This window comes from Pongo abelii, chromosome 19 (assembly GCF_028885655.2).
Source record: "Pongo abelii isolate AG06213 chromosome 19, NHGRI_mPonAbe1-v2.0_pri, whole genome shotgun sequence".
Classification (NCBI taxonomy): Eukaryota; Metazoa; Chordata; class Mammalia; order Primates; family Hominidae; genus Pongo; species Pongo abelii.
The window spans coordinates 18500069-18521503 of record NC_072004.2 but is presented as its reverse complement, the minus strand read 5'-3'; the positions used below and the strand labels follow the sequence as shown (position 1 = coordinate 18521503).

The 21435-nt window shown below is 54.8% G+C and overlaps 1 protein-coding gene across 5 annotated transcripts in view; it reads left to right on the top strand.

The window, feature by feature from the left end:
• Positions 1-21435, top strand: part of RAI1 (retinoic acid induced 1) — a 130652-nt gene that overhangs the window by 65110 nt on the left and 44107 nt on the right. The window contains exon 1 of one of the 5 annotated variants that reach the window (XM_054535489.2): positions 6531-6614. The exons of the other annotated variants lie outside the window; for them this stretch is intronic. The gene's annotated coding sequence lies outside the window, so the exon portion shown is untranslated. Of the gene's footprint in view, positions 1-6530; positions 6615-21435 lie in introns of those variants that run through there. 5 annotated transcript variants of the gene reach the window in all.

Sequence of the window (21435 nt, the reverse complement as noted above, 5' to 3'; positions counted from 1 at the left end):
AGGTTTGGGCCCTGCAAGGTGGGAGCTGCCCTGGGCCATGATTGGGCATGAGTGGGGAGCCAAGCCATACCATGGCTAGGGACAGGGACTGGGTGCGTGGTTCCCACATGGGCTTTGTGGAGTTGGCATGCATTGGGAAGCATCCCTCTGGGCTCAGCCCCTGCCTACCAGGCCACCATTGCCCCTTTCTTGGCCAGCAGATCCTCCACCAGCACCTGTCAGCCCCAAGCACTGGAAACGGCAGCCGGCGGGGCCTTTGTGCTTCAGGATTCCTTCTCCTGGGACACAGGTGATAGCCAAGCCAGGCAGATGCCCCCGGGGGTGCCACTGTGCCCCCACTCGCCATCTCCGATGCTCAGCTGCTCCCCAGAAAGAAAGACCTTGTCACAAAGGGAGGCAGGGAGAGGACGCGCTTCCGCGCCGCAGCCCATCTGGGAGCCAACGTTATTTTCCTGATTGAAGGAAACATCTGTTCAGTCCTCTTTCAGAGTGAGGCAGGCAGCGGACTGGGTCGGTCTGGCTCTGGGCAGGAGGTAGAGAACCTGGGCTGAGCCCAGAGCCCCTGCCCTAAGGGGTTTAGGAGGAGCTACCACCGTTCTCTGTTCCTCCCTAAACTCCTGGGAGTTCAGGAGCTCCTGCCATCCCCTTAAGAAGCCTCGGTCACTGCCTCCCCCAAGGATGGGGGCTACTGGGGCAAAAGCCATCGCCTACCCCAGAGCACCATATGTGTTTTCTTTTCTTTTCTTTTTTTTTTTTTTTTTTTTGAGATGGAGTTTCACTTTTGTTGCCCAGGCTGGAGTGCAATGGTGCTATCTCGGCTCACCACAACCTCCGCCTCCCAGGTTCAAGCAATTCTCCTGCCTCAGCCTCCCGAGTAGCTGGGATTACAGGCATGCACCACCACACCCGGCTAATTTTGTATTTTTAGTAGAGAAGGGGTTTCTCCATGTTGGTCAGGGTGGTCTTGAGCTCCCGACCTCAGGTGATCCGCCCGCCTCGGCCTCCCAAAGTGCTGGGATTACAGGCGTGAGCCACCACGCCCGGCCCCATGTGTTTTCTGAGGACTCCTTCATTATTTCACACACACACTAGAGCCATGTTTTTGAAAGATACGGCTGCCAAACAAACTGCATTTATTACATAATGATTAATTCATCGCCCCCATTTCTTATTAATCAAAGACATCCATAACTGCCTATCTGAGCTTTGGGTTGGGAAGAGAACCAGCGAGGCCTCGAGCTGACAGCCTTCCCACCCAGATCAGGGGCACTGGTAGATTTGTGTCAGTGGAGCCTCATTTGGGGTAAATGCACAGTACCCCTGAGGTTTCTAGAAGAAATGGAGACAGCTCACAGACCCCCACACGTCACCTCCCCAAACCCCTGGGGCTGCCTGGGATGTTTTATAACCCCTTCTCCAGCCAGCCCTGAGCTCAGGCTGGCCGCTTGGCACTTAGCCACTGGCTGACTAGTGGCCTGTCGGAGGATGTGGGAGATGGGGTGGGCCAGTCCCTGTTGCTGGAGGCTGCAATTAGTGGCAGCCTGGGAAGGAGACTGAAGCCTGGGCTGAGGTCAGGACCACTGGGCAGAGCTTGAGGTGAGGGCAACTGACATAGGGCTGTCCTGGCAGCCCATCCTGGGCTGAGAGCGAATTCTAGGGTTCCAGGGGCATTTGACACGAGGCCGGCCACACTCTGAGGTTAGGGGTTTTTCAAAGATAGTTTGGTGGCAGGGGCCTAGAGTATGGGGACTGCCGACTGATTGGGTTGGAGCTGTCCTCTTGTGCTTAGTTGCTTCTAGATGGGGGCCACAGGAGTGCTTGGTAGGTCCAGGTGGAGCCATCAATTGTCAGACATGCAAAAAACTTGAAAAGATATCTCAAAAGGGCCAGTCTAGCTGGGCGCAGTGGTGCGTGTCTGTAATCCCAGTGCTTTGGGAGGTAGAAGCAGGAGGATCTTTAAGCCCAGGAGTTTGAGACCATCCTGGGCAACACAGTGAGACCCCAGCTCTACAAAAAATTTTAAAAATTAGCTGAGCATGGCGGAGTGTGCCTGTGGTCCCAGCTACTTGGAGGCTAAGGCTGGAAGATCACTTGAGCCTGGGAGGTTGAGGCTACAGTGAGCTGTGATTGTGCCACTGCACTCCAGCCTGGGTGACAGAGCAAGACCAGTTCTACCTGGCTAGGGTGGCCCCAGAGTCGTGGAAGGCGAAAAGCATGTCTTACATGGCGGCAGGCAAAGAATGAGGACACCCAATCTTCTTTACTCATTCATCTAACACTGACTATGTGGCCTGGCACCCACCAGGAATGTCCCTGCCCTCAAAGTCTTTACAGGCTGTTGGGGATGGGGCAGATGCCCAAATAAGTCATTGTTGTCCCAGGTAGTGCCATGCCAGGGGCCGTCCAGGGAGCGGAGGGCCCAGTAAAAAGGCACTTAAACTCAAATGCATGGAGAAGGGGACAGCCAGGGTGTGATTAGGGAAGACTTCCTGAAGGAGGTGCTGCTCCGAGAAGGTTGATTGGGTGGTTTTTGTAGGGGTTTTCTTGTTTCCACTTTTTAAATAACTACTTCATGCCACATGCTATTAGGTGCTTTTCACATACATCATCATGTTTAATTTGTACCAACAATCCTGTGAGATAGGAAATAGCTTCCGTATGTTAGCAGTGAGTAAGCTAAGGATCAGAGAGGGGCGGTTGCTTGGACAACTGGCTTAGCCATGATTAGAACTCCAGTTCTTAAATGATGATAGAAAAGGTGTAGGAGGATGGGAGCCGAGGCTGGCATACCTGGCAGAAGAAACAGTGTACGCACGCGTGTGTTGGTGGGACACTGTGGTGTGGAGGGCTGCAGGGCTTGGTAGCACTGGAGTGAGCAGAGGCGAGCCTGAAAGCTGGCGGCAGGGACCTCAGGGGCCATGACAGGTATGTGAGTCAAGGGAGTGATGTGGTCCTGCTACAAATCACTGGGGGTTTCAGCCCCTAATGGGACCTCCTCTAGCTGCACCCCCCTCCCTGCCTGTGCCCTTTTTGGCACCTGGTGGCAGGCACACCTCAAAGAACTTCTGCATCTGTTCCTGCTTCTGACCTCAGGAGACAGCAGCAGGGCTGGCATGGAGCATCAGGGAAATGCACAACAACACATCAGCCCCTGGGGGCCTCCTGGATCTCCCCACGAATCCTGCAATACCCATCACAACCATCCCCGTCCAGAAAGAGGCTGAATGGCAGCCAGCATCTGCCCGTCAGCAGAGAGTTCCCGCTCTTAGCACCAGCTCGCCTGAGCTGCCTCCAGGGACAGTCCCGCCCGCCTCCCCAGAGAGCCAGTGCTTCCGCTGCCGCCTAATAGCTCTCCCGGCTGGAGACGACTCTTGATATTTAGCCTGCGTGGCAGGAGCCTTAATAGCAGCAACTCTCCCTCCCTGCTTCTGCCTCCTGAGCCCCAGAGACAGCTCTGCTCACCTCCTAGCCGGCATCCTCCATGCACTGCCTAGGCATCAGGCGGAGGTCTTTCTGCACACTCTTGGTAACATCAAGGAATGAATGAGCATCCAGGAGCACTTCGAGTGTGCTATTTTCTCCTCTGAGATTCAGAGATGCCCTGTGAGAGGCTATTAGCATGGCCACAATTTAAAGATGAGGAAACTGAAATTCAGAGAGGGGATGTGATGGAGATGGCTCACTTTCGCTTCATCTTATCCCCTCTTGGTACCAGGAAGTGGACCATGCTCCTTCAGGCCTCAGGATCTTTGCCTCTGCTGGTCTTTCTTGCCTGGAACTCTCTCTCCTCCTTCTCTCTCATAGATCTCATCTCAGGGAAGCGTTCCTGCCCTGGTTTATTTACTAAGGTTGGTCTTCGCCACACTGTAAGCTCCATGAAAGTAGGGAGTTCCCCTACCTTCTGTTGCTCCCCTCTGTATCCCCAGCACCCAGCATAGGGCATGTAGCTCCACTAGGGCCTCATTAAGTATTTATTGAATGAGCAAATGAGTGAACGGATAAGCACATGCCTGTACTAGTTAGGGTAAGACCAGCTGCAGCAACAAACCAACCTAGCATTTCTAGATGGAGCTTTGTGAGTATTTCCGGAGGATGGTATTTCTGGTGGGTGGAGGCTTCCTCCACATGGCAATGTGGCAGGGGCATGGTCTGCATCAAGCTGGCTTAGTGTGGAGGGTCCACCCTGGAAGGAGATATCACTTCCATTCACATTCCATTGGCTGGAGCACAGTCATGTGACCATGCCCAGCTGCAAGGAAGGCTGGGAAATGTAGTCCAGCTGTGGCTCCAAGGACGGAGAACAGGTTTTGGTGACTCCAAAGCTTCCCATAGGTTGCTGTATTGGTCTCTCTAATCAGCAGAGCCAACCATACCTAGTCCTTATCACTATACCCTGTTGTAAGCACTTTTCTCAAATTAACCCATTTAATTCTTACAACAGCCCTGCAGGAGGGTATTATAATTAGCCCGGTTTAGTGATGAGCAGGCAGGGGCTCAAATGACTTGTTAAGGGGAAAATACCCATTAGAAACACATGATGGGCTGGGCACGGTGGCTCATGCCTGTAATCCCAGCACTTTGGGAGGCCGAGGCGGGTGGATCACCTGAGGTCGGGAGTTTGAGACCAGCCTGACCAACATGGAGAAACCCTGTCTCTACTAAAAATACAAAATTAGCCGGGCATGGTGGTGCATGCCTGTAATCCCAGCAACTTGGGAGGCTGAGGCAGGAGAATCGCTTGAACCCGGGAGGCAGAGGTGAGCTGAGATTGCACCATTGAACTCCGTCTCAAAAAAAAAAAAAAAAAAGAAAGAAAAAGAAAAGAAACACATGATGGGTGTCTGGAGATGCAGCAGCCAAAGGCTGAGACCCTCACCCCTGACTCCACCAAACATTACAGATATTCAAATAGGCAGGCCAGTGTCCAGAAGAAATTTATGCAGGCTGAGCCACAGTTGCTGGCCTCTCTTTACTCTGGTTTTGTGCTTGTCCAAGGGTGGGGAGGTGGTTGAGTACATCTCTCTGAAGGTCTGGGCCAGGGCTCAGCACTTCATCATTTCAGCTGTCCATTTTTGGAGGGCATCTGTTTCCTTCCGCCTTCCACAGAGGGGGAAGATGGGTACACATGTGGCTACTAACCATTAGCTGTCGGCTTCTGGTTTTGTCTTTCTGGCTCTTTATGATTGACAAGTGCTGGCATGTTGGCCTTTCTGCCCCTTAGCAGCTCCTCCATGCAGGAAAGCGGGAGGGAAGGGTGTGTGGCCAGTGCTAGGATGGGGTCTGTATGGAAGAGTAGCTCCAGGAAGTGGAGCCTCATCAAGGCAGGTAGCCCAGGCTTCCCGAGGAGGTAACATTTGGTCGGGCTTTGAAGGCTAAGGTGGGAGTTTGTCAGACTGAAAAGGAAAGGCATGCCAGGCAGAGGGCCTTGTGCAAAGGCTAAGAGAGCCTGGCTTCTCGGCTCCTGTGTCTGCTTTGCCCCTAGAGCTTGCCCAGAACAGTGACCTAAGTCTGAGATCCTTCCGACCCACACTGCAGAGGGAATGTCTCCTAAAACTACTGTTTATCTCACTTCAAGCTGGTGTTTTCCCCTTGTCCGTGGAGAAGGAAAGGGTAGCAAAAAAGAAGGAAGGTGAGGAGGGAAAGTGAACAGAGAGCGACTGGACTGAGCACCTGCTGGCTTGCTCTGCTGTGTCACTGCCATAACTCTTCCCTAGCTATGCACCGTGGCCCCCTTGCTCTCCTGCGGGCACACTACTGCCTTGGGCCTTTGCACGCACTGGCCGCCTGTCCTGCCTGCAGTGCTCTTCCTGGAGAGCCACAGGGCCGATTCCTCCTTCTCCTTAGAGTCTTCTCTCAAATTACCTCTCTTGATGAGGCCTGCCAGACCACCTTATTTAAAACTACGAACCTAGTACCCGTTCCCCTTAGCGAATGTTTCCCTCAGAGCACTCAGTCGCAGTGTAACGCCCTGTACAATTTACTGATTTATGTTGCTGCTTATTGGCTCCCTCCCTTCCGTGCGTCTCCCCAACTCCCCCCATAGAAGCCACCAAGGGCAGAGTTTTGTTTGTTTGTTTTTTTAATCTCTTATAGTGATGGATCTCTAGCACCCGAACATAGTAGGCACTCAATAAATGTTTGTTGAAGTATGAGTGAATTCAGCCCTGGGCAAAACGTGACCCCATTTCACAGACTAGGGAGTGGAGGCCCAGGGTCTTGCAGCACTGTGGGGAGAGGGCTGCACAGCGCCCCGCAGGAACCTCCCGCCCGGCATACCCACGGGCCAGTGCCGGGACTGGGCGCGGGGCGGCGCGCGGGCGCAGGTAGCCATGGTGACAGCGCCCTAGACTACTCGTATTTCCTGCCTTTTGTGTTCGCACATGCCCCAGCCCCCAGCCCGGGCCGACGCCCCTGATTGGCCGTCACACTGCGGAGGGGCGGGGCGGGGGGGGGTTGAGCGGAAAGGGGCGGGGCTGACCTGTGGGCGGGGCCCCCGGGGCGAGGCTGGTCTCGTACTGGCGCGCGCTGCCTGTGATTAACAGGCGGGCGCGGCCGCGCGCGGCTGGAAAGGGGCGGGGCTTCCGGAACAGCCGCCCCGGGAGCCTGGGATAGGGGTGAGTGCTCCTTGATGGCGGCCCCGAACAAAGGACGCCTCCAGACCCGGGCTTCCTGTCCGTAGTTTTTCTTGGCCCCTTGGAGTCTGAGAGTGAGAGGCCTGTTAGGCCAGCGCCCCCTAATCCTCATCCGGCCGTGGGTGGCCAGGCACTGCAGACGTGTCCCCGGGGCCGACCACCTTGCCAAGCTGGCCCCTCCCTCTCCTCACCACCACAGGGCCTTTGCACGTCATTCCTGGACACTGTTAAAGTCCTTCTTTCCGGCCGATTCCTCACCTCCTCAGGAGGCTCTCCACACAGATCGTGACCTGACCTGCCTGGCACTCCTCTGCCCTGCGTTTATACCTCTTTTTGTGCACTCTCCGCTCTCATCACACGTGTGCCTCAGGGCAGGGCCCTGTCTGTGGCCTGGCACACAGTAGGTGCTCGGTTTGTGTTGTTGAATGCCTCCATTCATCAGGTTGCCTGAGGCTTCCTTGGTGGGTGGTGCTGGCTGTACTAGCCCGGGACTTGGGAGGAAGGGAGACAGATGTGCCTTCAGACCCAGACACAGAAGAGCTTGTCTCCAAGGCCAGGGCACTGGGTCAGTGTCTGGCCTGGACCCCAGGCCAGAGGAGCCTGGTTTGGTGTGTGCCCTTGGTGAATGGCCCACTGTGCTGGCCAGACAGGAGCCCCAGGGGCTGGCCCTGCCTCAGGAGGAAGGCAGGGTCACAGACACAAGCTGGAGGGGCCTGGAGTGAGGGCTGCTCAGGACCCCCGCCGACCAGACTTGGGAGGCCCAGCATCTGACTCTTCGTTTGTGCATTACTTGCTGTGCCTTGTCCTGGCTTGACAGGGTTGGAGTGGGGGTTGGGGTGGTAGAGCAGTGAGAAAATCTCCACACCCCCTACCCCCATGGCACTCCCACAAAACAAAAGGGAGCTAAACTCATGAAATTGGCTTCACAGATATACGTGGATAGACTTTTGGGAGTTGGGTGATCTCTGGGGTATATACATTGTTTCCTCACCAACACCAAAAGAAAATGCAATTTGAGCCAATCTAATAACAACGTATTAAATCAGAGCTTCCTGAGCTTTGCTGGGTGCTATAAACCACCCTGAAGTTTGTACTAGGAGCAGATTCCTGGGCTCAGGCCACTCCCAAATCACAGATTTTAAGGGGTGGGGCTCAGGAATGCCCTTTTTTTCAAACTGCCTGTGTGTGGTTTTGATACTCAGTCTTAAGTCCATCATTTGAGAAATGGAATGACAGATATCTGTCTCAGAACACATTTGAACTCCTCTCCAGGCTCTAGAAAGTCCTGTCTACCATTCTCTGCCCCAGACCCTGGCTCCAGATTCAAGTCTAGACTGGAGGAACTGTGGATCCTTTGGGATTTGGAAAAAAGTTCTAGACCCTCTTCAGAAAAATGTGCTTGTCCACACACACTCAAACTTTGCATTGGATCTCAAGAAGGTCTCATACCTGGGCTGGGTGGTCTGTAAAGCAGGGGAGACCTATTTGGGGAAAGGCCTCCATGCTGACACTCACCTGGACCTAGGGCCAAAGTGTATGGTTGTACAAGTTGTACACTGTACAAGGATCCCTGGAAGAAATTGAGCCACTGGCCAGCTGTGCAGCCTGGCATCTGGGTGTCTTCCTGTTTTGTACAAAGGCATTTTATGCTATTCGCCTAACCTGATCTTTTTTTTTTTTTTTTTTTTTTGAGACAGAGTTTTGCTCTTGTTGCCCAGGCTAGAGTGCAATGGCGCGATCCCGGCTCACTGCAACTTCCGCCTCCTGGGTTCAAGCAATTCTCCTGCCTCAGCCTCCCGAGTAGCTGGGATTACAGGCATGCGCCACCACACCCAGCTAATTTTGTATTTTTAGTAGAGATGGGGTTTCTCCATGTTGGTCAGGCTGGTCTCTATCTCTCGACTTCAGGACTTCAGGTGATCCGCCTGCCTCGGCCTCCCAAAGTGCTGGGATTATAGGCATGAGCCACTGCGCCCGGCCTTCCTAACCTGATCTTTAATTCCCCTCCTGCCTCCCATGACAACTCAAGTTAGTGGCACTAGTAAAGTTATAGAAATTATGTGCCTTATCCATGGGAAACCAGCCCTCCGTAAACTGTTATTAAAGCCATAACAAATAATATCCGACAGCCTGTACCTACTAGTGTTCAGCTCCTGGTACTCCAGAGCCCTAAGCGTTTTTGGGCAGTGGTTGGGGGGCTGCCATCAGGCCTCAACTTGGGTTAGGAAGATGGGACAAGGGTGCAAGGCCCGTCTCTGCACAGAGGGTGGGAGAAAGAAAAGGAGTACCTACATAGTAGGTGCTTGGTAAGCACTTTCCCAGTCTACATTCATTGGGTCCATTTTATAGATCAGGAGAACTGAGGCTCTGAGAGGGCTGGTAATTTGGAATGGAGAAGGCCCGCCTGTCTGGAGCGGCTTTATGAACACAGGCTTTGGAGTGTGACAGCGGGGAGGTCAGGAGGGGAGAGGAAGTAGCCATAGCTGTACCCCCACAACATTCACACCATGCCTCCCCCTGAAGGCTTCTCCTGACCTTTGGACTGCTTAGAGGGCTCCTCTAAGATCCCACAGCCTGAGCCTTCCTGTCACGGTGCTGCCACCCTGGTTTAGCAGGCCTGTTTACACACTGTCACCCCAAGAGCCTGGCAGCACCCCAGTGCTGGACTGTGAGCCCTCCACACAGGGCCCAGCGCATGGTGTGTAATACAGCTCTATGGAATGCTGAGTGGCTGATTAAGTGGGCTCTAGCTTCTGGCAGCTTTGCTCCCTGGGTGGACCGGGCGGGAGTGATGCAGAAAGGAGAGGTGTAGGCCTAGAGTTAGGAGGGCAGGGAGAGCACTGGGCACTGGAACCACTTGGCAGGGTGAGTTGGCATTCCCTGTTTGCCATGACCTTGGGGTCACCCCCACCAACTTGCCCCAGCTGGGCCTGACTGAAGGGCAGGGGGCCTGGACATTGGAGCCCAGGGAGGGCAGAGGGTGCTAGACTTAGGAGAGAGCTCTTTGTTTGGGGGCATTTCTCCAGCAGAGACCCTTAGTCCGTCCAAGGAGCATATCCTCCTCCATCAGTCAGTGTCCTAGCCAGCAGGGGTGCGTCCCCCCAGATCCTTCCCTGCTCATCCTATCCTGGGCCCAGCCGTGCTTTCTCCCATGGGGTCATGTCATCCTGACCCTCAGATTTGGCTGGGTCGCCCCAGGGCTCTCTGACAAAGCCCAGCTCTTCCCCTGGCACCCAGCATCCCTCAGACCCAGCCCACACCCTCTCAAGCCCGCCTTCTCTTCACCCCAAGGCCTGCCTTGCCTCACAGCTTGGGCAGGGCTGTACCCTCTGCACACATCACCCTTCCCTATCCCCAACCCTCTCCCTTTAGTGATAAATCCAGCTGGCCGCTCTTTGCAGCTCACCAGGGACCAGTGTCCCCAGTGCGGCCCTCAGTGCACCCAGTCCTTACGTGAGCCCTAGCCACCATGGAAGGCCAGGAGGGCCTGGCCAGCCTCCATCTGGGGTCCGGTTGGTTATTGCAGGGCCTGTTGGGACTGCCTGTGTCCCTGTTCCCCTGGGACAGGAGTTCTGGAGCCTGTGAAACTTAAGCATCCATCATGGGACCTGGCACGGGGGTGCCTGGCCACAGCAGGAGTGAATGAATTTTTTCTTTTTTGGAGACAGAGTTTTGCTCTTGTTGCCTAGGCTGGAGTGCAATGGTGTGATCTCGGCTCACCGCAACCTCTGCCTCCCAGGTTCAAGTGATTCTCCTGCCTCAGCCTCCCAGGTTGCTGGGATTACAGGTGCCTGCCACCATGCCTGGCTAATTTCGTATTTTTATTAGACAGGGTTTTTCCATGTTGGTCAGGCTGGTCTCGAACTCCCGACCTCAGGTGATCCACCTGCCTCTGCCTCCCAAAGTGCTGGGATTACAGGCGTGAGCACTGCACCTGGCATGAGTGAATTTTTTTATTCTTGGAAACTCCTTTGAAATAGTGTGTTTCCTTTCCACTGTCTTGTTCTTCACCTTTATCTCCCTTACGTATAAAGGTAGATGCAGTCAAGTAAAGCGTGCTAGCTTCAAATCAGAAAATCTCCCTACAGCCTTCCGCAAATACCTCGAGCGCCTACTACGTGCTAATCTGTCCCAGGTGCTCAGGACACAGTGTGAACAAAATAGACCAAAAATCCTCTTAGTGAAGCAGACGCTTGAGTCGGGGGCACTGGAGAAAGCAAATCAGTTCGTCGGTAACGAGGCAGGGAAGTGGACAGGGAGGGAGAGGGGCTTCTGTGAAGGTGTGCTTGGCCAGGCCTCAGGCTTCCCACCTGTTCGCTGGGGTGATGTGCTTGCCCGGTGAGAACGGTATTCTGTTCCTGACTGTTGCCATTGTTATTAACCGCATGCCCATTGCCTTTCAGAGTTTGTGGGCCCTCTCGGTCAGCCCCCAGAGGGTGCTGAATGCCGGGCCCTGTGTATGCTTCACCCTGTCTCCGTGGGGTCAGGCTGGCCACCTCCATTTACAGAGGAGCAGATGGAGGCCCATGGAGAGATAGGGTGGTGTCACATGCTTGGAGTGGGGTCCAGGGAGAGCTCTTGGCCTGAGGACTGAGGCAGGGAGACCCTGAGCCCAGACACACCCCAGTTTATAAGTGGGGACAGCTGTGGAGGTGTTGGGTGCTCAGCCCTGGGCCTGGCTTCTCTGGCCTGAAGACTGCAGCTCATCTGGCTGCAGAGTCAGGAAAGATTTCCTGAGCCTGGACTGAGAGGCCAAGGTGGGTTTGCGGAGGCAGGAGAGAGCTCCAGGTCAGGAGGCAGTGTGGGCCAAGCCGGGGGTGGGGGCAGGATGTGAGCACAGAGAGGGCAGCCGCCCTCCTGCAGACCAGTTCAATTCAAGTAACCCCAGCCTGCCGTAGGGGTGGGGGACAGCCTGGCTGCAGCAGCGCCCACCTGCCAGCGTGTGCCTTGCCTGCGCTCCACCTTCCCCCTCGGGCACTGCGGCTTTCTTGGGGTGGCAGGACCCCAGTTAAACAGCCCTGTTTCCTGCCCAGCCGTGGCTGCCGCCACTTCTCGGAGGATTTTTTCCCCACAACTCAACAGCCGCGGCCACTTGCAGCTAAGCAGAAGGGAAGTTGGGACTCGCATTTTGCCTCTGTAGCGCCTGTAATCAGCCCCACACAGCCCCCGCCGCAGGCGCCCATCAATGCCGCTTCCGGAGACTACTTGAGATACACCTGCTCACGCTAAAAGGAGAAGCAGTAATCCATCAAAACAACCCCAGGCGCCGGGGTGGGAGAGGCTGAGACTCGGTTTCCCCCTCCCATGGAACAGGGCAGTATTGGGCATCTGAAGTCCCCACGGGTCCTGGCATTCTGGAGGAACACGACTCTGTAGCTTTCCCCTTCCGGGCCTCAGTTTCCCTGTCTGCCAAAGGTGCAGGGAGATGAGCTCCCAGCTCATGCCTCTGGGCCTCCTACCTCGCCCCCACCCTCATCTCTCCCTTTCCAGAGACATTATAAATCAAACGGCTTAGAACGTAAGGCATCAGAAATTCTGAAACCTTCATCTATTATTAACGCTGACAGTAAATTCCCCCTCCGAGCGTTTTACATAGCAACTGTTACCAAGACTCGGTGGTGGAGCTGCTGCTCCAGCGGCCGCATCCCAGCAGCTCCGGGCAGGACGGCAGGGCCGCCACAGGCCCTACCAACCCGGCCACCACCTGGGCACTCAGCAAACCCTCTCCAGGGGATGGGCGGGGAGGGAGCCTTTGGCAGAGGAAACGGGTGGCTTACAGCTGAAAGGAGGTCCCAGCTGCTTTTGGTGAGCCCTGCAGACCCCAGCTCCTGCCTAGGTGAAGACAAGGGGCCCTAAAGCTCCCAGGCCTTCAGAGGCAGCACCTGTGGACAGGGATGGGCTCCGGGAGCCTCCCTTCCTTGCTGCCCTGGTAAGAGGAGGCTTGTGAGATGGAGGACGGGAAAAGGCTTCGTAAACTGTAAAGGGCTGTGCAGATGTTGTTTACCGACTCACCCACCTGTCAGCTAGACGTTCCTGAGTGCCTGTTTGTCTGCAGGCAGTATCTGGGCACCAGAGATTTAAAACAAAGACAAAAGGCCCAATCCCTGTCGCGTCTGGTTTGGTAGGAGACAGACGCGCCAATCCCTAATTGCAGTTGTGCAATGATCAACGTATGTACCAGGAGCATACTCAGGGTGGTGAGGGTATCGCAGAGGGCCCTTCACGGGGGCTGATGCTGGGCAGGGTTTTGAAGGATGAACAGGGGAGGGTCTGTGTGTTCTGGACAGAGGGACTGGTGTATGCAAAGGCCCAGGGGTATGAAGCTGCCCAGCTGTCAGGTGGATTACAGGCTGACCTGTTTTGGTGGGGAGGGGGGCTGGTAGAGGGAGCAGGGGTCAGAGGGTGCAGGACCTTGAATGCAAGCAAGAGAGTTTTTACTTAGGGGTTTTGGTCGCCATGGAAGGTTTTCAGCTGAGGAGGAACAAAGATTTGGGTTTGGGGAGTATCACCCTAATCGCGCAGATAAGGATACCAAGGCCTGCGCAGGTGAGAACACCTACCCAAACAGGAAGCAGGGGAGGCTGGCTGCTCTCTGCAAGCTGTTAAGATGCACCTGCTGTATGCCCATCCCCACGTGGGGAAGGGTGGTGTGACCTCAGACCCTGGGACAGCATGCCTAGAGAAGAAGCAGGCAGGGAGCTTGTGGGCTCTTGCCAGGTCAGAGTGGCCGACCACGAGGAGTTGTCTCACTCTCTGCCATCTCCAGAAATCAGGACACAAGTTGAGACACAGACTTCAGCCCAGCTATGGATGCGTCCATTGGCAGTCTCTCCACCTAGTGACAAATAATATATATGTTCATAGAAGAACATTCAGCAAACAGTCTCAAGAAAATGTTTCCCTGCAGTCTCACCCCATCACCCCCACCCTCTGATGGCCAGGTCACATTTTGGGCCCAGTTGCTCCAGAACCAGGTACGGATACACATTTTTTAAAACAGAAGTGGCATCATGTTCTTTCTGCATACCCTCAGTGACCTGCTTTTCGCCCCTCATACGCTGGAATAGTTCCCCATGTCCGCACATATTTCGGGGTGAGGTTTGCCAAGAGCCAGGCTAGCCAGAGGGGACCCAGCTGACCTAGAATGTTCGGTGCTTGTCTTCAAGGGCAGAGGCCGTGCCTGGCCTGCCCACTGCTGCACTCAGCACCAAGCATGGAGACAGGCCCCCCAGTGGATGCTGAATGCAGAGCTGTGAAAAGAAGTGGAAGCTCTGGAGGTCCCTGAAGCTGAGTACAAGTTGGACGGAGCCCACTAGGATGCTGTAATCTTGATCTGGGGCTAAATTGAGTCTTGGGGTGAGATTTGTGCTTATTAAGGGCTCTGGATGCTTGGGGTAATAGATGGAAGTTGTTCAGGGAGGGCTTCCTGGAGGAGGTGGGCTGTGGAATAAAGCAGAAGGGAAATAAATGCATAACTGTCCATTCACTCATCTAACAGACATCCCCAGAGGGCTCCCTCCTGGTCAGAGCCCTGTGCTGGACAGGACTGGGCACCCAGACAGAGTACTGCCCCAACCTGCCACCAGCCCTGGGGGAAAGACAGACAAGTGCCCAGGTCACTGTGGCTGTGTGCTCGAGCAGTGCTGTAATGGTGGAAGGGTAGACAGTGAGAGGCCAACTTTACTGATAGCGCCCACTGATAGCCCCAACTTTACTGATAGGAAAACTTTACTGATAGCCCCCACCTCCTAGCCAAAGAAGTTGGGGATTGATTTATGGGAGGGAGCAGTTGGGCATCAAGGCGTGCCTGTAGATGATGGGCTTAGAGGGCTCAGGAGGGAAGCCTATACATCCTGCATACTCAGGATGGGCTTGGCATCAGGGTCAAGGTCACCCAGACTGTACCCAGAAGTTTGGCTCAGCCCAGTGTCCCTGGCTTGGGAACTCCTGGATGCCGAGGGTTTATGGCAGCTCAGTTAGTGGCCTAGCCCTGGGTCCCCTGCCATGGAGAGGGGCCCCTGACATCCAGCGTCCACTCCCAGAGTCCCACACCAAGGAGGCCCCCAGCCCCACCCAGAAGCCAAAGGGTGTATCCTTCCAGAGTCTAGAAGCTGGAGCTGCTGTGGGGCCTGGGCCTTGGTTTCCTCGGCTGTCAAATGGTGGCACCACCCTGCAGGGAGCATGTGGAGCTGAAATAAAATGTGTTCCAGGTGCTGGTGCCACAGGGCTTAGGGCCACACTGCAGAAAACCCTCCTGCTTGGTCCTAGCTGCCCAGGGCCAGGCCAAGAAAGGCTTCAGGAAGAAGCCTCCACCTCCTAGCCAAAGAAGTTGGGGATTGATTTATGGGAGGGAGCAGTTTGGCATCAAGGCGTGCCTGTAGGTGATGGGTGTAGAGGGCTCAGGAGGGAAGCCCAGCAGACTACCCCCTTGCCAAGAACCTCCTAGAACTGCATAATCAGGGGATAGGCAGCTCATTCACAATTGAAGTGTTTTGGAGTCAAACAGACCTGGGTTCAAGCCCCAGCTCCTTCACTTCCCAGCTGTGTGACCTTAGGCTAGTTCCTTGTCCTCTCTGTGCTCAGAGTCCTCATCTCTACAGTGGAAATGATAATGATAGACCAGTGTTGTCCTGAGGGTTGAAAGAGGCGACCCATATGTGAGTGCCTCAGCACAGGGACTGGCACATAGTAAGTGCTTGGCAAATGAAAACGGTTCTTCTAAGGCTTTTTTTTTTTTTTTAACTAGTGCCCAAGGAAGTGGGGGTGGCAGATTCCTCACTGGTCTCTTAGGTTCCTGGCACACATGCAGCCACCAGATTGAGCCTCTGGAATCGTACCAATCCATTTAGCAGCCCACGTCATTAGCTTTTTCTGAGCACCTACTCTGTGCCAGGCACAGGGGCACCATGGTGGAACTGGAAGCAGCAGGCTTGCTGGGAGGCTGACAAGCTGTGGATCCTGACCTGTAGAGTGGCCAGTGCCCCGGGGGACGGTGGAAGGGGAAGAGGGTATCTAGGGCAGGCGTCAGTTGGAAAGTCACAGTGAGATTTGAGAGAAGGTGATCCCTGAACTAGTGACAAGGCCTACTAGCATTTTGCCAGGCAAACTAGGAGCAGGTGGAAAGGTTGGGAGGCACAAAAGGTTGGGAGACTACCAGAGGGTGCCAGTAGCTCCTTGTAAGTCGTTGCTGGGCATGAAATTTGGGAGCTGGGAAGGTGGGTGGGAATCCCCTGTGAATGCCAGGCCAAGGAGGCAGGGACAGTGTCTGATTGGTGACTGGGGCCTGGGCGGCATCTGAGCAGGGGACACAGTTGAATGGGAGAAAGGCACTCAAAGTCACTGAGGAGCGAGGGCAGGTGCGGGGATGGAAAGGTCTCAGGACAGGGGGCCCAGCAGAGAGAGAGGCATGGGAGGGAGGTCTCAGGGCATCCAAGGGCCTTTTGGTTGAACCAGAAGTTCCTGAGTGTGAGCGCGCCCCAGAAACAGCCACAGGCCTCATCCCTGCACTGGGATCAAGGCTGGAGTGCCACCACCAGCTACCCATCCATTTGGCATGCGTGTGCCTGCTGTATGCCTTGACAAGACAGATGGACTCTGCCCTCATGGAGCTTACCATCCGGTGGCGCAGACAGACAAGAGAGTGAATAAATATACGAGGGAGGTGATTTTGGAGAGTGGTAAGAGCTAGGGACTAGGGGAGTTCCCTTAGGCAGGGCAGTCAGGGAGGGTTATCAGATGAGGTGACTGGGCTCATTGGAGAAGACCCAGGAGGATGGGGTCCCAGGCAGAGGGAACAGCATGTGCAAAGGCCTGGGGGTCAGGGGCATGGTGTGTATGAGGAGCCAGTGGGAGCCAGTGTGGTTGGAGTGTGCATGGGAGAGGGGTGGGAAATGAAGCTGGGGAGGAGTACCCCTCACCTTAGACAGCTAAGAGGTTCAACTTTAGTCGAAGGGAAGTTCTGACTCTACCCCCAGCAGCAAGGGAGCTTCCCCACCAAAGCAGGAGATCTGGCTCCCAGCATTCACTCTACTTTCCTGTGTGACCTTGAGCAAGTGGCCCACCCTCTCTGGGCTTCCAGATTCTGTGGCAACACAGAGGAAAGTGAGGTGCTTGCTCAGAGACTCGCCAGCTGTGACTGGCCAGGGGTTTGATCCCACTCATTTCTGCTCTGTGGTGGGGGACTTGTGGGGAGGGGCAGGTAGAGGTGAGCTCAGTAGAACCAAGAGCCCCCAGGACACAGGGCATCCAGGAGGCCTGTGCTTCCACAGCCTGTTCACTCCTTCATGCACCCGCCTCCCCCTCCCCACTGCATTCCTGCCCACACTGCCCACTCCCCAACCCCCTCCTCTCTCTAGGGCTGAAAGCAAGAGGCTCCCATGGGGGCTGGCCCGATGATTGGCAGAGTTGATAAAGGCCACTTGGAAACCCTCCTGCTCCAGGTGGTTCCCCACTGGCATTTGTAGCTGGGATTCCGAGGCCAGAGCTGAACCCAGAGATCATTTATCACACAGCCTCAAATGGAAGCTTTTCTGGGAAAAAAAAAAAAATTCTTTCTCGGAGATTCCAACTTGCATTGTCTAAAACAGGTTAATTGGCAGCACCGTTTCCCCCAGATCCTTCGCTGCATCCCCCCGCTTTCCTGGGGTGGGAATGGCAGCCCCTGGAAGTAGAGAAGGGGGACAGGTTTAAGACACACCGCATTTTCAGAGCTTGCTGGCCGTGCGGAGACTGCCAGAGGAATCCTAGAGATCCACCCAGTGACCACGGCTGCTGGGCTGCACTTAGCTTTGTGATCCAGACCGGGAGCTGCCTGTGAAGTCCCTTCCCAAGGAGCTGGAGGTCAGGAGCCTGTGTGTCTCACTCCCTTCCTTGCTTGTTCCTATGGGAAATGACAATTGACCACTGATACACGCCAGCCCTCAAGGAGCTGCTGGCAGCAGCAAGAGGGGTGAGCTGTGCTGGGGCAGAGGGGGCACCGAGGGACCCTGGGAGCCAAAAGATGGGGCAGCCCACTCTGCTGGAGTGGCCAAGGAGCAGAAGCAGTCTGCCTGGAAGGCAGGCAGGGAGAAGTGTGCTGGGCACAGGTATGGGGGCCCAGGTCATAAAAGAACCCAGTGCATTTGAACAGCTGTGAGATCCCAGCATGCCTGGAGTGTAGAATCCACGGAACTCACCGTCAGAATGTTTCTATTTCACAAAGCCAGAGAGGTTGGGAGGGTCCAGGCCACAAAGAGCCTAGAATGCCTGGTTGTACTCGTCAAGATAGGCTGTGCGTGCTGCATAACAAATATCCCCAAATATCAGCCCCTTCAAACAGGTTTGACCCTCACTCATGCCAAGTCTCTGACCAGACAGCTGGGAGACTGCTCACTGATGTCACTCAGGACCTGGGCAGACAGAAGAGCAGCCGTTAGGGCTATTTTCGTGGCACAGAGGGAGAGAGACAGGTGTACAGATGCATGGAGCTTCCTAAAGCAGCATGTGGCACTTCCACTTGAATTTCTCAGCAAAGTGGGCCACATGGCCATCCTCCGGACATCTTTATGGGCTAGTGACACGCTTGCTGCCTTTGGCTGAGGAGGACAGGAGATATTTAGTGGTGGTGCCAACACTGACCACAAGGACCAAGGAGGTTCAGCACTTTACCTTGAGCAAGGTGAGGAGCCTTGGGAGGGATTGAGTAGAGGAGGCTGCAGCCTCATTTAGTTTTACTTTTTAACTTTTTATTGACTTGCATACAGAGAAGAGCACGAATCATAGGTGGACAGCTGATGAATTTCTGCAAACCAAACACACTCGGGTATAACTGAAGTTCAGATCAAGAAAAAGAACATCACCAGCCCCCAGATGTCCCTTATCCCCCTCATCAGGCATTTCCTGCCCAAGAGTACTTTTGTCTGCTTTTGAGTTTCACAGACATGAAACCTTTTCTGTCCAACTTCTTTTCCTCTTTTTTTTTTTTTGAGACAAAATCTTGCTCTGTCGCCCAGGCTGGAGTGCAGTGGCGCAATCTCACCTCACTACAACCTCTGTCTCCCGAGTTCAAGCAATTCTCGTGCCTCAGCCTCACAGGTAGCTGGGATTACAGGTGCCTGCCACCACGCCTAACTAATTTTTGTATTTTTAGGGTTTTGCCATGTTGGCCAGGCTGGTCCTGAACTCCTGGCCTCAAGCTATACCTCGGCCTCCCAAAGTGCTGGGATTACAGGCATGAGCCACCATGCCTGGCCTCCTCCTCTTTTACTGTTTATGAGACCTATCCATGCTGTGTGTGGCAGTGGTTTGTTTTTCATTATTGTATAGTATTTTGTATATACCACAGCTTATTTCTCCCTCCTACTTTTGATGAACACTTGGATTGTTTATAATCAGAGGATCTTCGGTGGCTTACACCTGTATTCCCAGCACTTTGGGAGGCTGAGGTGGGAGGATAGTTTGAGACCAGCCCAGGCAACATAGCAAGACCTCATCTCAAACATTTTTTTGAAAACTAAAATAGTTGGAGGATCTTGTGAATATGCCTGCCATGAACGTTCTCCAACACATTGTTTGGTGCCTGTATGTGGCGTTCCCATTCAATGTGTGCCTTGGAAGTGGAACTGCCATGGTCTCATTTGCATTTAAGAAGCCTCTACTGGACACACAGAAGAGACCGAGGCACAGTCCATGCAGGAGGTGGAGGGGAAGGTATGTGGGCCCAGCCCTAGGGCTCCTCCACCTCAGAATCCAGAAACATCCCCAGCATGGACTTGTCTTCCAGGCGACTTGGGGGTCTGTATTGTACACATAAGATGAAAATCATGTAAAGCAAGGCCCAGACACATGGGGCTGAGCGTGCAGCCCCAAACGGCAAGACGTAGGCCTTACTGTGTGAGTCACACAGTGGTGTTATAGCACATTCTAGTACACAGGCAAGAATAGTTGTATAATATTTGAATGCACTGAACTCACTTCCACCAGGTACACGTGTGAGGAATCTCCCTGCAAGTCACCCATTTCACAAGAGGGAAGAGGGACCATCTATTAAGTCAGGGTAGGGGACCACCTACCCTGGGGCCTGGGGCTGGGGTTCAACCTGCCTCTGTTCCCCACTCTTGGGCACACAGGATGAAGGGCCCTGGTGCTGATCGCTCACAGGGGTGGTGAGACTTACCGTGTTACCCTCTTGGGGTGTGGCATTTCTTAGAAGCCAAGAGTGGGTAATCCTTTGCCTGGAATGAAGCCAGGAGAATGGTGGGGCTTCAGGCTCTGGCTCTAGAAGACAGGGCTTCTTGGGAGCTGCCCCTGGAGCCACCCAGCCTGAGCGGTAGGCGCTGGAGCTGGTGCCTTTGAACTTGGATTCATCACAGGGAAGACCTGGGGTCCAGGCCTGGTTCCGAGGTGCCCAGGCCAGCCCCTGAGCAGCCAGGCGGCCTTCCTGTGAACTCACATTGTGGTGTCCCGTGCAGCTGTCCTGGTCCTGCAGGATGCATTCCCCACCCCCAAGCCCTTAAGGGCTGTTAGGTTTTGTTTTTGTTTCAAGAAACATATGGCCTGGTTGTTACTTTGGCTGGCCTCCCCAAGCCTCATGTCTCTGAGACCCCCACTCCTAAGGAAGGGGGCCAGGCATTGATGGGGGCGTCTGGGAAGCCAAGGGGGGATGCCTGCCAGTTATGAGAAAGATGCATCTTTGTCGCAGACACATGTGGGGCACTCTATGTAAATTGTTTCAGCGCCTAACAGGAAGAAGAAAAATGAGGCTTTGATGCGAGCCACCGCCTCTCAGCCAGGCGCGGTGGTGTCACTCAGGCGCGTCCGTGGCCTGCTTGTATTAAGGAGCTGTCAGCTCTTCTCAGGCCAGAGACCCAGGGGGCTCTCTGGGCAGGAGGTGGCTCTGCTCTGTCTGCCGAACTCTGGGCGTCAGCACTGGGGCGTGCTGGGGCCTCAACCCAGCCCCACCTCCAAGGCAGGCGGAGAGCACTGCTGATGGATTCCCCAGCACTGCACTGTGCGAGGCCCAGGGCGGGGACCCCAGCAGGCAGCGTGGTAGGGTCTGCTGGGGATGACAGGCAGGCGCACAGGCGGCGGCACTGTTAGGCCCCATGTGACGGCCACAGCCTGGCACAGGAATCGATGCTCCAGGCAGCAGACCGCAAAGGTGTGGAGGCAGGAAAGGAGCCACTGTCTCTTGAGGCCTGGGAGAGCACTGTGGGTGCTGGAGATAGATGGTGGCAGGGGCCAGCTCGGGGGAGGGCAAGAGTCTGGCCTTGTGGCTTTGGAAGCCCATGGGTTGCGAGCAGGAGAGGGTGGGGTGGTATGAGTCTGAGGGAGGTCTCAGATGGGAGGGGAGGGCGGAGCGGGGCAGGGACCAGTGAGGGCCAGAGTGGAGACTGGGCAGGAGGGCGTAGCACACTCCTTGGGTGTAGCACACTCATTGGGACATGCTTCCCAATGAGCCCTGGCCCAGTCAACTCCCAGCTCCAAGAACCACCCAGAGCCCTTTGCTGGGGTGCACACCGTCCAGAGCACTGACTTCCCCCACAAGCCAGGTGGAAATGTCCCAGGGAGGACCTCAGGTCCCTGGGGCCTGGGGAGCCTACTGAATCCTCAACAAAGAAGGGAAGAGAGGCCCAGGCCACAGGAGGTCCAGAGTTATTGTGTTATGCTCTGGATCTTGGGGAATGTGTAATCCCCACACCGTATCTATGGCAACTCTCCATTAACCAGAATTTGGTTCCACAAATTCCTGTTCCCATTCATTCTAAAAAACTCAGAACTGTTGGTCCTTTTAAAAAAACTCACTGAAAAAAAAAAAAAAAAGATA